Consider the following 16336-nt stretch of genomic DNA (forward strand, 5'->3'; position numbering starts at 1 on the left):
ATGGGTAGATGTACTCCGCGCTCCTCCTCTTCTGAGAAGGTGATGGGCTCCCAACCAGACTTTGGGAGTTTGGCAGATCTCTCGTAGTGAATGTTGCAGACTTCCTTTGGGTGATTGGCGCGTGCAAAACGCTTTCTTGCCCTGTGAGACATGTTGGTGATTGGAGCCCCGCCATCGATGGTGTTGATGCGGCCCAGTGGCTCAATGTTGGCAATCACAGGTGGCGGTTGGCGCACCTTGAACTGATCCATCTTGCCGTCACGGTACAGGGTCTCAATGGCCGTTTTTAGAGCGTTGCAACTGTTGGTATTGTGACCGCTGTCCTCGTGGTATTTGCACCACATGCCGGTGTTTTTTGGCTTACCCTTTTTGGGGAATTTCGGTGAGGGTGGCGGTGGTATCTGATCCTTACACTGATTGTAAATTTCCTCGTACGAGGCTGTGAGGACGGTGAATACTGCATACCGCTGAGAGGATTCCGTCTGCTTGTTGCGATTGTCCCCATGGGATGGGCGGTTGCCCTTGTAATGGTTGTCTTTTTGCCTCTTGCTTTGATAACTGCCCTGCTGCCACTCCCTCTTCTTGTCAGCTGGCGGTGTGGTGGGGGCTTTGCTGGCGGTCTCCTGATGGCTGGAGGAGGGTTGAGTTGACTTTGTTGGTGTTGCTGGTGGCGGTGGGGTTTCTCCATATGTGATAAACTCTGCCTGGGCATGAATGACCGCCTCACTCATAAGGTGATCATACGCCGCATTTGGATGATTGTAGTTGAGGTGATAGAGGAATGGTCCCTTGAGGAGTCCCTGCTTGAAAGCCGCCGAAGCCATTGTTTTGTCGAGATCGCGGCATTGAGATGTTGCCGCTCACCATCTTGTGACGAATGCCTTCAATGATTCGTCCCCTCCCTGCCTGACGCCAAACAACTGGCTCGTGTTGTGATGACCGGCGGACAACAAGATGAATCGAGAGAGGAAAGCATGAGATAATGCGTGGAATGAGTCGATGGACCCTGGCAGACACTCGAAAAACCAACTCATTGCCTCACTATCCAGCGTTTCGCTGAACAAGTGGCACAGGGTGGCGTCATCAAATCCCTTGTTGTTGGTGACCTTCTTGAACGTGTCCATGTGGACGAAGGGATCGGTCTTACGGCTATAATGTGACATTTTTGGGGTCTTTGCAAACGCTGGTCTGACGGCTTGCAAAATTGTAGCGGTGAATGGGCCCGGCCTGGACGCGAAGAGTGGGTTTGGGGCTGGCGCCGGGGTGCCTGCCTCTGCCAGGATTAGTCTATGTTCTAACTGCCGCATCCTCTCCAAAATTTGGGTGGTTGCGTCGCCGGCGGGGCCCGCTCTGGCGCTCCGCGGAACCAACCCCCGCCCGGGAATGGGTAGATTGCCCTCAGTCCTTGCTCTAGTCCTCGAGCGGTGGGTGCGCAGTGATGACTCCGCCTCCTGGTCCAACAGTTGGGGGACAGGGGGTGGTCCCATTCCTGACAACTCTGGTGGGTTTGGCGGTACCTGCATCTGCACGATGGGTCCTATACCAGCGGTAGGCCGGCTGTGTCTGGTGCTGTGTGACTGCTCACTTCGTGCGGGGTTGGAGTTTGCGTCCAGCGTCCGCTTTAGCTCGTCGAAACGTGTCATCAGCGTGGCCACCTGGTGTTGGGCCTCCGCCTTTTCCTTGCGTTCCTGCTCGCGCTCTCTGTTTGCTTTGTGGAGATCCGCCAACGCCAGCTCATACAAGGCGGTGAGGTCCTGACCTGGGGGACGGCTGCTGCCTGGATTTGTTTCACCGCCTGGGTCGACCGGGGTGTTGAATAGTGCGCGGTGAAAGCTGACCCCGGGGTCGGAGGGTTGGGGTATGGCGGGGAGTCCTGCCTGCTCTTCAGCGTTTCCCCCGCTACCGTTAGTCATGGTGATTGTAGTGGGATGACCTTTAGTTCAAGGGTTCCCACAGACGGCGCCAATGTTAACGTCTAAAAGTCTAGCGGTAGCTGGACCTTAGTTTAACGCTGATCCGATGGGCGGATCGGTACTTGTATTGTTAATGTAGCTCCCGTTACCTGTCAAACGAAATACAATGGGCGTCAGAGGGAGACCGCGCTGGGCGGTCTTCAACTCTCCGATGCCTAAGTTAGTCAATGTATTTATGTTGACAAAGTAACAGCAAGTAAATATTAAATGCCTAATTAATGAGGAGAGAGGAGATGACCTTTTATAGGTGAGGACGAGGATGATCTTCTCCTTGTTTTCGATGTGGGACTGATGTGCTTCAGTTCCCAGTTTCAGTAGCTTCTGATGCTAACTTGACACGGCGCGTGGCGGCGCGTCGGCGGTGCTTTGGGGTTGCTCCGGGGCTCAGGCGGTAACCTGGCTAGCTGTCTTTACGCCAGTCACTTATATGGTGGGCGTTGGTACCCCTGGCGGTACAATGAGCGTGGCTCATTATAGCTAATTATGCTTGCAAATGCACATGTATGTACAGTAGTTGTTTTCAATTTTTGTGATGGTTATGAAAAATTAGTAAAGTATGTATTATTTCTTTTATTGATAGCTAGAAATACTCTTTATGATGTGTTTCTTATTTTGCATAGGCTTAATATTCACAAGTTTATGTACAGAAATTTGCATCTTGAACACCAATGATCATGTGGCATATAATAGTTAGAGAGCTTCAGTAAAAAATGAGCTTCATCATTTTCTTTTAGTATTTAAAAGATTTCTTGTTATGTCTTTGTGCAGACTTCTCTTCCAGTTGAGGAGATAACCAGAGTATGATGCAAAAGGTGCCTTTTTGGCTTTTAAGTTTTACAGTTTATTGGGATATTATGATCTCTTTTTCCTGTGCATAACTATTGAAATATAAAATTAGTCGCTGGAAAAGATTTTGATTCATTGATTTGCAGAAGTACCACCACCGAAGAAGATGATGAATTTCTTGATTTTAGGTGTCAATATGAAAAGCAATGAGATAAAAAGTGTTTGCATTTCAATTTGTCTTGAACTTTCTATCTCTAGTATCAGGTCCTTTATTTTTTATATATGTTTTGGTGAAAAATTTCTTTATGCTTCTTTGCAAATGCCAAGTTTATTAAGAAGATTCTGTAAAACTAAATGGGAGGAGCAATTCGCCATCAGGCAAATAGCTATTACAAGGGTCACTTCATATCACTATCCTATTCCACTGGATTCAAACCAGCTATAAGGATCTTGTCGTGGTATGCTAGAAGACACTGTCCATGTATGGTGGAAAGGGTGCTTATCTAACTTCCATCATTCATACATATATAAAGGAGAGGCATCAAGGCATAATCACTTTTGGAGTAAAATCAAGATCGAGACAAGGGGGAGTGACAACGAAAGTATGGGCTGTTGTTGATGCAGCTTCTGCTGGCATCCTTGTTGTCCTCACAGGGTGTTCTTCAAGACTTGGTTGGTTTCAACATTTAATTTAGAAGACTAGTTCTGTTAATGGAATGACTTTATTGGATATATGGATGAATGTATTAGATATTTACATAAATGAATGTGTTTTGGATGTGATATCATTTGGATTCCATATATGCAGAATATAGGTCTTTTGAATGTCTCTCGGACCATTCTATTCTACCTAAAATCTATTGTCCAATAATTGATCATCACAAAATGCTTAACAAAAACTGTTATATGATTCATCTAACTATAATACTTTAAGGATTAAAAAAATGAGAAAGCCACTGTCCAGCAAAATAACAGACAACAGTTTTTTGGAGAAACCTATAGTGTCAATAATGGAAAGACAATGGGATTTACAGCTACATGTTGTCTGACCCAGCCTTCAAACAACAGCAAGCATACAACACTATGCCAAAAAAGCTATCAGACAACAGAGTTCAGACGACAGAATAGTCATTTTCTGTCGTCTGAGTGTTTCAGACTAAACTCAGACGACACATAAATTAAATGTGTTGTCTGAATACAATGAGAAACCATGCTTGTTTCATTTTGAAGATATGGTCAGACTCAGACGACACTTAAGTGTCGTCTGAACAAATAAAAATTTTCTTAGCAAAACGTTTGGATTTCCCTCCAACAAGAATAAGTCTTTTCCCTCCTAAATTCCCAAACCCTATCGATGACCAGTGAATGTAAAACTATTCAGACAACAGAGCTAAGAAATTCTGTTGTTTGAATAAGGTGAGTTTGACTTTTTTATTTGAAGTCTGTTTTTACATAACACAAAACCTAGCAGCTTCGTTTTACCTCTCGCGCCGCTCTGTCTAAACTCTCTTACCAACAGAAACTCGATCTATACCTCTCAAAAATCAGCCATTTCTGAAACCCAGTCCTCTCTAACCCAGATTTGTCTCCTACTCTCCTTGACGAATCGATGATCGACGGCGATACATCTCTGCTCCCCCATCGGTGACCTCGCCAACTCGATTAGAGACTTGGAGTTCTCCCGACTCGGCAACCTGCAAGAGTGCAACGCTAGAACCAGCAACCCATCTCCGGCCTCCGATCTGGGCCTCCAGCCTTTCAATCCCCACCGGCCACCGACTCCAGTCTTTCAATCCTCACCAGCAACCCATCTCCGCGGCTCCGCCTCCAGGTATCTCACCATCTCTCTCCCTCTCCGTTTTCTTCTCCTCCTCTGTGACGGCCGAAGGGTCCTTTCGATCCTCCTCTAATCTTGTATTCTTGTAAATAATCATTTTCCAATCAGTAAATAATCGATTTCCATTTGACGGGCAGCAACACATCTCTGATCCCCCCATCGCTGAACTCGCCAACTCGATTGGAGATTTGGAGTGCTCCCGACTCGGCAACCCATCTCCAGTCTCCGACTTGGGCCTCCAGTCTTTCAATCCCCACCAGCAACTCGTCTTTGCGGCTCCGCCTCCAGGTATCTCACCATCTCTCTCCCTCTCCGTTTTCTTCTCCTCCTCTGTGACGGCCGAAGGGTCCTTTCGATCCTCCTCTAATCTTGTATTCTTGTAAATAATCAATTTCCAATCAGTAAATAATCGATTTCCATTTGATCTTGTATTCTTGTTGGTTTTTAACTAAGGTAATACCATAATGGTATAGTTGAAAACTTGAAATGGGTAATGGGTAATGGGTTTGATTTCGGATTTGCATTTGATGTTGATGGTATAATTGCAGACAATCAAAAGACTCAAAATGATATAATTGCAATTACGATTTAATGCCATTTGCAATTAGGATAGGATGCTTGTGTTTTGCTGTCAATCTGATAGCATAATTAGGATAGCATAAGTGATACCAATCTGATAGCATGTTTGTGTTTTAGGCATCCAAATGACCAAATATAAACTCTAGTTGTTCTATTACTGAAACAGGAATTTGATAGATTCTTTGACTCAGAAGTTACCCAAAATTCTAGATAGTTTTGGTTTTCTGGGTTTCAGAAGCAGTGAAAATGAAGCATGTTTTATATGTTTTTAGTCCGAAATCAAAATTTATGGGTCATTGAATATGTGGTTTTGTGTTGGTGGGTTCAAATTCTTATGAGATTGGGTTACTGAGTTTTTTGCAGGTGAAGTATTCGCAAGAGTCGGACAACAATACCAACTGTAAGTAATTTGTAGTTTAACCAATGTGTTTGTTTCATGGGCTTATTAGTATGAGTTTGAGTGTTTTTGAAAATCCAAAGCTGTTTTCTTCCATAGGAACTACTTGGATACTTACAATTTCTCTACCTTCATGTGGAAGAATTTATCATCTCTGATTTATATTGAGTTTGGGGGGTTATGTGCTGGCTTTTATACTTCAGTTTTTTATGCTCTTGTAGATGATATGAAGACATTGGTGTGATGCCAGTGGTGTCCTCCAATTTGGCTGAAAGAAGGTAAGCTTTATTTCATTTTCTTAATATCTTTGTCAATCTGCATATTAAGCTGGATGAGGGTCAGGAATTGTGTGAATGTCACTCTCCTTCAACTTATTGAGGTCTATGACTTTGTTTATAGGCTAAAATGTTTTTTTATACGACTCTTTGTTTATAACCTGTGAAACTCTCGGTACAACTGATCTCTGCATTCATCAATAGTGGTGGCAGTTATTGAGTTATGTCTCTTTTGTTTCAAAGCTTCTTCATTCACTAATGATATCAAGCCCCTTTAAAGTTTTAGACAAAAATAGATTTTTTTAAAAGCGAAAACAATTTCAAACGGGACCGAAGTCTATCTTAACTAATGAAAAATGTTGTTTTCCAGTACAAATGAACGAGAGCTGAGCTCTGTGGCTTTAAGCATTTCTTAGAGTTAAATAAGTTGATAGTTGCTCGGCCCCATATGGCTCTAGGCCCGTCAGGCACCATTCAATGAAGAATTAAGAATATGTGGACATTGAGTTTACTTGCTCTATTTTTGGTGAGATTTGGATTTGAGTTTTGGCTTTTGGGTATTAGATGTGTTTCGGTTCTGATTTGGTTATGAATTGGGTGCATGGGTGGAACAGAAGGGCTTGCGTTTTGAACCGTTAGATTCAAAACCATATGGAAAGAATGCGGCAGAGTGCTCTGGTTAATGATGGGGTGAGTTTAGAAAACCACAAGGTTTCGTTCTAATTGAGTTTGGGTCTACGTCTTTGAGCAATTTAGTTTGAACTTGCCCAAGTTGTGTGGTTATCAAAGACTAATGATCATGACTTACTATGTAGCTATGTAGTCTGAATTTGAAATTAGTACAGTGTGAATTTAAATTTAGTTGTATGGTAGTTGTGACCAAGTGACTAGATAGCTGATCAAAATTGCAATTTGATCTTTTTGTTTTTTTATTAGTTGTTCATTCCAAATTGTGTATGAAGATGCATTTAAGCATGAAAGAGAGAACATAAATTTTGATTGAAGTATATGATAAACTGATAATATAGTGATATAAGGAATGTAAAACAAAATGTCAGTGATACTGCAGTCATAATCTGGCTGAAATTCATTTTGTTGGGATTACAAATTTACAATGCTGTTTTGGATATATACCCTCTCAATATGCAGTTATCAATTGTATTTCCTTTGTTTTTTTTTTTTAATTCTATTTCTTGATAAATAAATCAGCAGATGAATCAGTAGTTACATTTGCTTGGACTTAGCCATTTGCTTTTGTATTGTGATTAGTTACATTTGTTTGAATTTCTTTTCATGAGTCACTGAAACGGATTGATTAAACTAAATCGGTCTTGCAATTTAAAATGACCTTACTTGGTCTTGCAACCTGGTCAAACACTCCTTTTATTCTTTTATTTCTCAGCCTTTCAATTTTCTTGCAAGTGCATCAGATGAAAAGGAAAAAAAAAAATAGATTAAGACAAATGTACTGCAATAGTCTCTGAACCATAGACCCATTATACATCATCTTAAGTTTTTTCCACTGCAGTGTACAGGTTTGCTGACTGCGGTGCATAAGGACTACTCTACTATATATATGATATCAGAAGCAGGTGTCCAATCCCAGCCTGAAGGTATGGATAGTTTCTTTTCTTGTTATCTTTAGTTAATGTATTGCTTGCTTTGTCTTTTCGTCAATCTTAGTTCTCATTGTGAAAAAAAGTATCTATTTAAGTCATTCATCTCATCTCCATGAACTGATGTAATTGCATTGAACTTTTTTTTACTAATGCTTTTTGTTTACTTAGAATAGTGTAAATTGAGAATGAGTGTGTGAAGAGTAAATTATTTTGTACTGGTCTATATATATGCATACAGAACATTTTGTCACTTCATAAACCAAAGAGCAACATTTTTTTAATCAAATGTACAATTTCCCTTGCTACTTTTGCTACCAAAAGTGAAAAGCTTTTCCAGAAGATTCATTCTACCGCTTAGACAAAGTAACCAAAAGAAATGCATTTGCTTGAGAGAAGAAAAGTGTTTCATTGAGTGCCTTTGAATTTTTTATTTTTTGGTAATGGTTTTTCAATTTCATGCTAGGATATGTCTGCTGGAGCAAAGGACAACTTCCAAAACCAGTTTTGGGCTGGAAACCAAGATAGTGGCAGCATCCATTCCTTTTATGATGTCGCTGCTAATCCAGATTCGTATGGCAAAGGCACCAGATTTTTGAGACAAGTAGAATAATGTATAATGTAGTTTTACTATATCTAATGTATCTATAACGCAATTTCGATGTAAATTCAACCATATCAATAGTATACCCGCAGCACTGCGCGGGCATTTTGCCTAGTAGGAATATAAATGTGACATTTGAAATACCATGCAATCACTAAATCAAAGTCAAAATATGTTGTTGGAGCTACTTAAGAACAACAAAATTTAGGAAAAATCTATTGTTATATTCCCACTCAAACAACAGAAAATTGTGGTCTCACAATCAAAAGAAAGACAAAAATATATAAACTTCTGTTGACTCAAAATAAAAACAACGACATATAATTGTATTTTAAATGAATGTACAACAACAAATAATTGTTTTGTGTTAGTAGTTTAACTAACAGTTAACTGTTAGTTATTTTCTCACTCAAACAACAGAAAACTGTGGCCTTACAATAAAAACAACGACAAAAATATATAAATTTTCGTTGACTCAAGACAAAAACAACAACATATAATTGTATCTTAAATGAATGTACAACAACAAATAATTGTTTTGTGTTGGTAGTTTAAATAACAGTTAATTGTTATTAGAATACGAAACAAACAACAGAAAACTGTTGTTGTAAGTCATTATAAATAACAGATAACTGTTGTCTGAATTCTCTAACAGACAACAGATAACTTGAAAACCTTCTGTCGTCTGATACCCCAAGAGACGGCACCGTACTAGACAACATAATTTTTTTTAATCAGACGACAGATCTCCTCTGTCGTCTGATAGCTTTATTGGCATAGTGCAAGACCATATTGTCTGATCCGGTCTTCAGACAACAAAAAGCATATGAGTCGTTGTTGTTCTTTCTGGTGTTCAGACAACAGTGATCTGCTGCGCTGCTATTGTGTAAAATTTTCTCAGACGACAGTTCCATACTGTTGTCTGATTCACCCATCAGACGGCATTGAGATAGACAACAACAACGTGCCTTATCAGACGACAGTGAAAAACTGTCGTCTGATTCATTTTTTGGTGTAGTGAACCGGCCAAAAGTTTGCATCATGATACTTCACGCAAACTAAGATTAATTAGTTTGTGTGTTTCTACACACACACACCTACTCACTCGATCTCTGAAAAGGTTTCAGATCAGATAAATTTTCAAACTTCACCATTTCCAGTCTACGTACTTATATCATATTTGATACAGTTATCGAGATCGCTGATCCTTTAGGTTATCTTATGAACTTATGAAGGAAAAAAAAATTACAATATTAGATCAAATTGAAGAGATGATGAAAAATCAGACAACTAAACTCTAATCCCTACACGTAATGAGTAGTACCGAAATAGAGTATATTCTGATTAATAAGTTCTCGATCATGCGTTTACTAATATACAGGCCTCATCACTAAATTTTCCCTTTCATTCAACAAGGTAGATGTAATTGGAGTAGGTAATTTATTCCAACATTCATACAACTTATTCTTAGTTCATCACTTCTCTATTTCAGTACGCATTCTCGAATTCGACTAAATTTCCGCATAAATAGCACTTGCAAACAGAGGGAGAATACAAACGGTACATCAATCATTAAATAACATACTAAACAAGTAAATAAACCTTTTTTTTTATAATTATTTTTAGAGTCATTAATCATAGTTGAATATTCAAGTCCATAGCGTGTAAGCGAAAAACCACTCTTCAATTATTGGTGGTGACAACTTCACGAGAGGAGTGTCCTTCTTGGTCAGGGCATAGTACGTACGTGGTTTTCAGAATTGAATGCTCCATCTACTCACCTCCATGGACTGGAACACTATATGGCCAAATTACTAGTTATATACTTATATCTCTCTGATCGATACTTGCATATGGCTACGTACTGTTATATTAAATATGGCAACATGCCCCAAACAGATCGAGTCGTAAATGAACTGGCCTCGAGTTGGTGTCTTCTTTTCTGTATAATAATTTCTATATCTTCAGCAAGATCCTCTTCTTCCTTCAGCACTATAATTTTGATGTTGAAAACACAGCATGACTTTTGCATGCAATAGTCACCTAAAATGTTTTATCCGTGATGAACTTTCCATGAGGAATTGATATTTACCTAATTCCATTTGTAAAAAGATTATAACAATTGATTAACAAATTAAGATGGATAGTTTAGCTGGATACCATTATGGCATTGTACTTAGCTGCTTTCTGTTGGTATTATATATATGAATGGTAATGTAAAAATTTTCCTTTACATGATTATGACAACCACGAAGGAATAAATCCAGAGGGATTCGAAATATGCAGTCATTTCTAATTTTTTTATGTTGAATTGTTGCAATAGGTCGGCCACCACTGCCCTACTATGTGATAATAAAAACGCTAATTAAGACAAAGTTGACTGCTAAATTCTTCTAATTGTATGTTAATTTAAGGAAAAATGATGGCACACACTTGAATAATGCAGGTTAGCCATGTCTTTAATTTCAGATAGAATTGATGGTATTTCAATTATCATTAGCTAGGCTGGTCCTGCTTGGACCTAGGTTTGTTTGTCCACTTGTATAATGCATCATGCCATATCTACTAGCACGTTTGGAGAGATTCACATTTGTGTTCTGATCGATTTGGTATATATAATTATTTGGAAGTGTTTTATAGTTAATCAGTTCTTGCATGCCATTGCATAAGTCTAATTTATCTAATTTTGAAGTCCTTTAATTGAAGGTCATGACCGGAAAAAGATCAAATAAATATGAATATGTAGTACATGTAATTATGTGTTTGTGTTCAAGCTCGCAAAACTAAATCAAATAAATGGATATAGTACTATGTTGATCGATAATTGTTGAATGATTAAATAATTTCTTTTTGCTTCAGTTTTATAACTTATGATGTTCATTACAAATTTATCAATTGCTTTAATCGTGTGAATAATGGATGACAATCGTGGTTGTAGGTGGATCATGTATATATATTGATCAGCACTCGACAATGTTCGTGCATCTCAATTAGTCAGATTGCCTCCCAAGCAATGTTGAGACAAGATTAAGTGGGATATTGCTTAATCTAAAGAAACACCTTAATTTTTTGGTCCTTAATGATACCATTAGTCTCACTGAAATCCCAACAAACTTTAGACAAAAAGAAAAAGAATGCACTTCAAATGATGAGACAATAAGAGAAATCAAATCTTTGGTATTATTTTTTGGAGCCCACACTACTAGCAAAACGGGTTACTCACACAGATTTATATCTGTGTGAAATAATGCTATTTCACACGGATGTCAGTAGGTAAAAGGCTGTACCTACGGTGCAAGCACGGAATATTTTTCGGTTGCCTTCGGAGGGGGCGCTAATGCTCTATTCACACGGTTTTTAGAGTCCGTGTGAAAATTCTTGTGGGTCCCACTTGTCTTCTAACAAGCATTGTAAAAATTTTATGTATCCGTGTGAGATGAAAATAATATTTAATACATCAGTCAGTGTGAAATACCTTATTAACTCACACAGATGTCTGTGTGAAAAGAGTAGTGATATTAAAAAAAAAATTATTATTATTTTGCTAATTTTATTATTCCATTAATCAGAATTCAAACAGTAACACAGAATGAACTCACAATTGATATTGGTACCCAGAACTAACTAGAAAAAAATATATCATTTCAAATGACTTCAAGTTACATCATAAACTAACTGTATACAAAAAGATTACATTGGCAACAAGATGAAGTTCTAAACCCTTGATCAGCTCCAGTTCTACCCTTCCATAGTTGCCGTTGACAGTTCCAATCTGTTGGATTTATCCCATACTCCTAATGAACAAAACAGTCACAGTACTTGTAAAAAATTTAAGTAATGTACCTAATTCATATGACAACTACTAGGGTTGGCCATTATGCCCAGATAACTACCATTAAACTCCACTTCAAGAGCAGACATGAACCACAATAAAGCCATATCTACTAAAGATGTGTTCTTACCATCCAACCAAGTACCAATTGGCAAAGCCAGCCCCAATTGCCCATTGATTACAACTCAGTGTTTAGCCAATTATTCCATCTGCATATAGTGAATCTACACTTCACCAACAAGTCAAAAAGAAGAGAATAAGAATAGAAATTGATTGATCAATCAAATTCATACAAAAGACAGAAAGAAAGAAAGCAATTAGATAATCTGAGGTTCAAAACCATTTATAATCAAAACCAACCCTTTTAGAAGCAAAACCTACACATTTATAGGTTCAAAAACAGAAATAAAAAATACAAATAGAACCCAGAACCCAGAATTTCTTTGTGAAACCTTCTTCAATCTCAGCCTGGTGAAACAAAACCCACAACCCAGAATTTCTTAAAATAACCACTCACTGAAACAACCTAAACTGAAAATTAACAATAACCCACAACCCAAATATTATTCTATGTTGCACTACTCAATTTATCTTGCTACCCAAACTTGAATACAAGCGTCGGGTATCTACACATATAAGAAATTATGCATGAATATATATATATATAAAAGCCATTCGATTTACCATCTATTTTTAAGTCATTCAACTACTGGAAACAGAAAAGAACTAAGCATTAACAACCAATTTTAATTTCTACAATAAAGAAGAAGTTCGCTCTCTCTGTGCGTTCGCCGGGGTTGAGGGAGTTATGGTGGTGGTCCTGGACCAATTGGTTTTCCTCTTGCAGGAATCTGAAAATCAAGTAAGGTAAAAAGGTTATCCAAGCAATCTAATTGCAATCTTCAAATTACCAACCTTACAAATACCCATCAATCAAAGAAGTAAGAGCCAAAAAATTCGGCGACACATCAAACCCATATACGCAAACACTTCTCTCCTCACCTCAACCTTACAAAACCCATTAAACAATGTATTGAAAGTAACAAAATCAGGTCTACATCCTCCTACCCTTATCATGTTCATCTCTAAACAAGCCACATCAATATCACATAGTTTCCAGTACCCATTAATTTCGAGAGGAATTAATTGGAGATTGAGACATAAAGAATGAGAGAGAGGGAAAGAGAAAATGAAATAGGATCGATCTGTCCATGGATCCCTGAGCTCGGGTAGAGGTCAAGGACAGGGTGAGCTCTGCTACTGATGACCCCAACCGCTTCAAATTGCTTTTGTCGATCTCTTGTTTTTTCAATTAAACCGTAATTGCATCTGTTGAGAATGGAGATATGGGGTTGGGGGAAGGCTAAGCTTTTCTGAGGGAGGAAGAAGGTGATTAGAGGAAGGAGGTTGGATGAGGCGGCAGAGTGACGAGGAGGAAGGAGGGAGGGGGAGAGAGAGAGAGAGAGAGGCAATAGTGACAGAGAAAGAGGGGCGATAATGATGATGGAGAAAATGGAGTTTAGGTTAGGTTACAAATGGTTTAATGGGTAAAATTGCAACAGAATTCGTGTGAAAAACATATGTAATTTTTACAGATATCTGTATGCATATTGTTTTCTCACACGGACATCCGTATCTTCATCTCACACAGATATCTGTGTGATGCTCATTTCATACAGATATCTGTGTTAAACTATTTTAGCAACGAAAAACCGTCTCTCTACAATTCATATAGCACAAAAAAACAATGATTTTTTAATAAACTTATATTTAATATATACAGAAATGTGTGTGAACTAGGCTTCACACGGACAACCGTGTGAGTAGGTAATAAAATATTTTATTTTTCACACGGATGTCTGTATGTGATATTTTTCACACAGACATCTGTGGCTATTATTATTCCATAAACTCTTGTGGGCCCAATTTTACTTATTTCACACGGTTTTCTGTATATATTGCCAATGCACACAGATATCCGTGGCTTTATAAAATCTGTGTGAGTTAAATCTGTGTGAGATGCCTATTTTGCTAGTAGTGCCACATTTTAGTTTTTCCCATGGTTATAATGTTGCACTTTTCATCTGATTCATTAATTCATCCATGGGTGTGGGACTTTCAACTTTGAATGGCCAGGAAGAACTAGGAGGTCAGGTCTTGTTTTGTCATTCCACTCCACTCCACAGTTCTGCATACATAATTCTATAAACAAACATATATTTGGGTGTTTTGAAAGCATGCAGTGATGCAGTGCAGGACAAAGCCTCTTTCGGCTTTCCTTTTGGCTTTGGTTAGTGAAAGCTGATTTGATGTGCAAGTACAAGTTGGTGCAAATATCCCAAACCTCTCTCAATCGATCCCCCCAGCTGTTGCTTCCAGTCGATATATAAAACCAACCAAAAGATCCATACATTTCTCATTCTCTGTTAAATGTATAGTAGTTATTTAGATGAGTATAAAGATACACGAGCATATATATATATATATATATTTAGTAACATTTTTTTATTATAAACGGGTGAAATAAAATCTCAAACAGTATTTGTACAAATCAGAGTTCGTCAAAGAATATAGAAGTAACTGGCATTAGACTTGAACATATTAACAACCAGAGGTGAGAGTACGCAAGGAATTAGCAATGAAAGTGGTCATGTGTGATTGCAAGAGACTAGGAATAGAGAGATGCATATGGGCGGATCCAGCCATGTTTTGAGTGGGTTTAAGCGTATCCAAGATTTTTGAGATATTCACATATATATAGACCGTAAGACTGATAACTTGAACACAAGTGAGACAAATTAGACAACCCAAGTTCCCTCCGACCAAGAAGACCAAGCATAAACTGTCAATAGCATAACATTTCTTTCATATATTGGATTAGGGAGAATTCCACAAATGGTCACTCAACTATGACTCATTCGACACTTTGGTCACTGAAGTTTCAAATATATCACTTTGGTCACTCAACTATTACACTGTCAATCACTTAAGTCACCCAAAGAATATTTTTTAATGAAAAAAATTAACAAAGTGACTTAAGTGATTGACAGTGTAATAGTTGAGTGACCAAAGTGATATATTTGAAACTTCAGTGACCAAAGTGTTGAATGAGTTATAGTTGAGTGACAATTTATGAAATTTTTCCTATTGGATTATTATGAGTTTTGTATTTCATATGTAACATAAGGCTAGAGTACTAGACTGATGCCAAAATTCCCTTGTACCGTTAAGGTTTTTAAAAAAAATTAAATTAAAGCCCACCTAGATTTTAATTCCTGAATCTATTACTGGTGAGACGTATATCTTTTCCTTCAATGTGTGAAGGCATGAGTTTGCTTGGCAATGACGCTTTGTCATGGTTTAGAGATAAGAATAGTAGTTAAAACTTACAATAGCATGAGAGCTACACGACTGACATGACAATCAAGAGAATGCGCATCATGGAACTCATTTGATTTTTTTCTTTAGTTGGAAAGGAAAGGATAAACCCTACAAAATAAATGAACTCTATCTTTCCCCATCTCTTTGAAGCTAATGAAGTGAGGCCTCTAATTGAATCATGCACTCAAAAATATCCCAATAAAGTGGTAGACCCCAAATACTACTAAAGCATGTCACATTAGGCAGGTGAACTATCATGGCTTTTTTTTCTTTCTAAATTTTAATTCCAAGAACAAAAAAAAAAACAAAGAGGATGCTTCTTAGCATCTCATCCGATATTATATAGGATCTGATGTCAGATGTTGGGGTTAGAAGGGGGAGAAGAGAATGATATCTTGGATAGGGCGGCCTTGTCAAGTAACAAATCAAAAGCCTCTATTCCAAAATCTCAAACTCATATTGCCTCTATTTTTAGTCTGTAATACTAAAATAAGCCTAATACTAAGAGACCTGCACATATGACTAGTTATAATTTGGTGGTTAGAAAAACTCAATAATCTGACCGTCACACTGAATATCTTATCAGAGAATAGATAGAAGAGACTCAAATCAATTATAGATGCTTTATCAAGATAATAATAGTACTATATATACCAACATTATCATCTCTTTTTTTCTGTCTTCTTCGTCCATCTTCAATGGGACAGTGGAGAACCCATTTTTGTTTTTTATTCTTTGAGCTCTTTCTAATTAAGCATTTTCTCTAGGAGGAAAATACATGTCTCAATCATTGCTTTTCCTCCTTAATTCTCATATAATCCTTCTTCCTTTGTTCCTAATTTGGTTAAACAATCGCAAATGGGAATTGAATTTTGAGTCAAATCCCTAGTGGGTTGGCAAAGCCAGCAGAATACCAGCAGAAATAAAAGGGCCATGTCATGTGGCCTCGCATGTGATGACCAATCTATCTAATCCCAAGTTCAAGTTGAGATTCTTGTAGTTTAGATTCTGATATTTAAAATATGGAGGACAAGTGAGTGGTCAAGCCGTTAAGGT

At 38.1% G+C, this 16336-nt stretch overlaps 1 long non-coding RNA gene across 1 annotated transcript; it reads right to left on the bottom strand.

The window, feature by feature from the left end:
* Positions 1-11688: 11688 nt before the first annotated feature.
* On the bottom strand, positions 11689-13926 carry LOC112183988. The gene is made up of 2 exons (XR_002930007.2): positions 12030-13926; positions 11689-11861 (listed from the first exon to the last, which is right to left on the bottom strand). It is a non-coding gene; the product is annotated as an uncharacterized LOC112183988 (long non-coding RNA).
* Positions 13927-16336: the final 2410 nt, after the last annotated feature.

This window comes from Rosa chinensis, chromosome 1 (genome assembly GCF_002994745.2).
Source record: "Rosa chinensis cultivar Old Blush chromosome 1, RchiOBHm-V2, whole genome shotgun sequence".
Lineage (NCBI taxonomy): Eukaryota > Viridiplantae > Streptophyta > Magnoliopsida > Rosales > Rosaceae > Rosa > Rosa chinensis.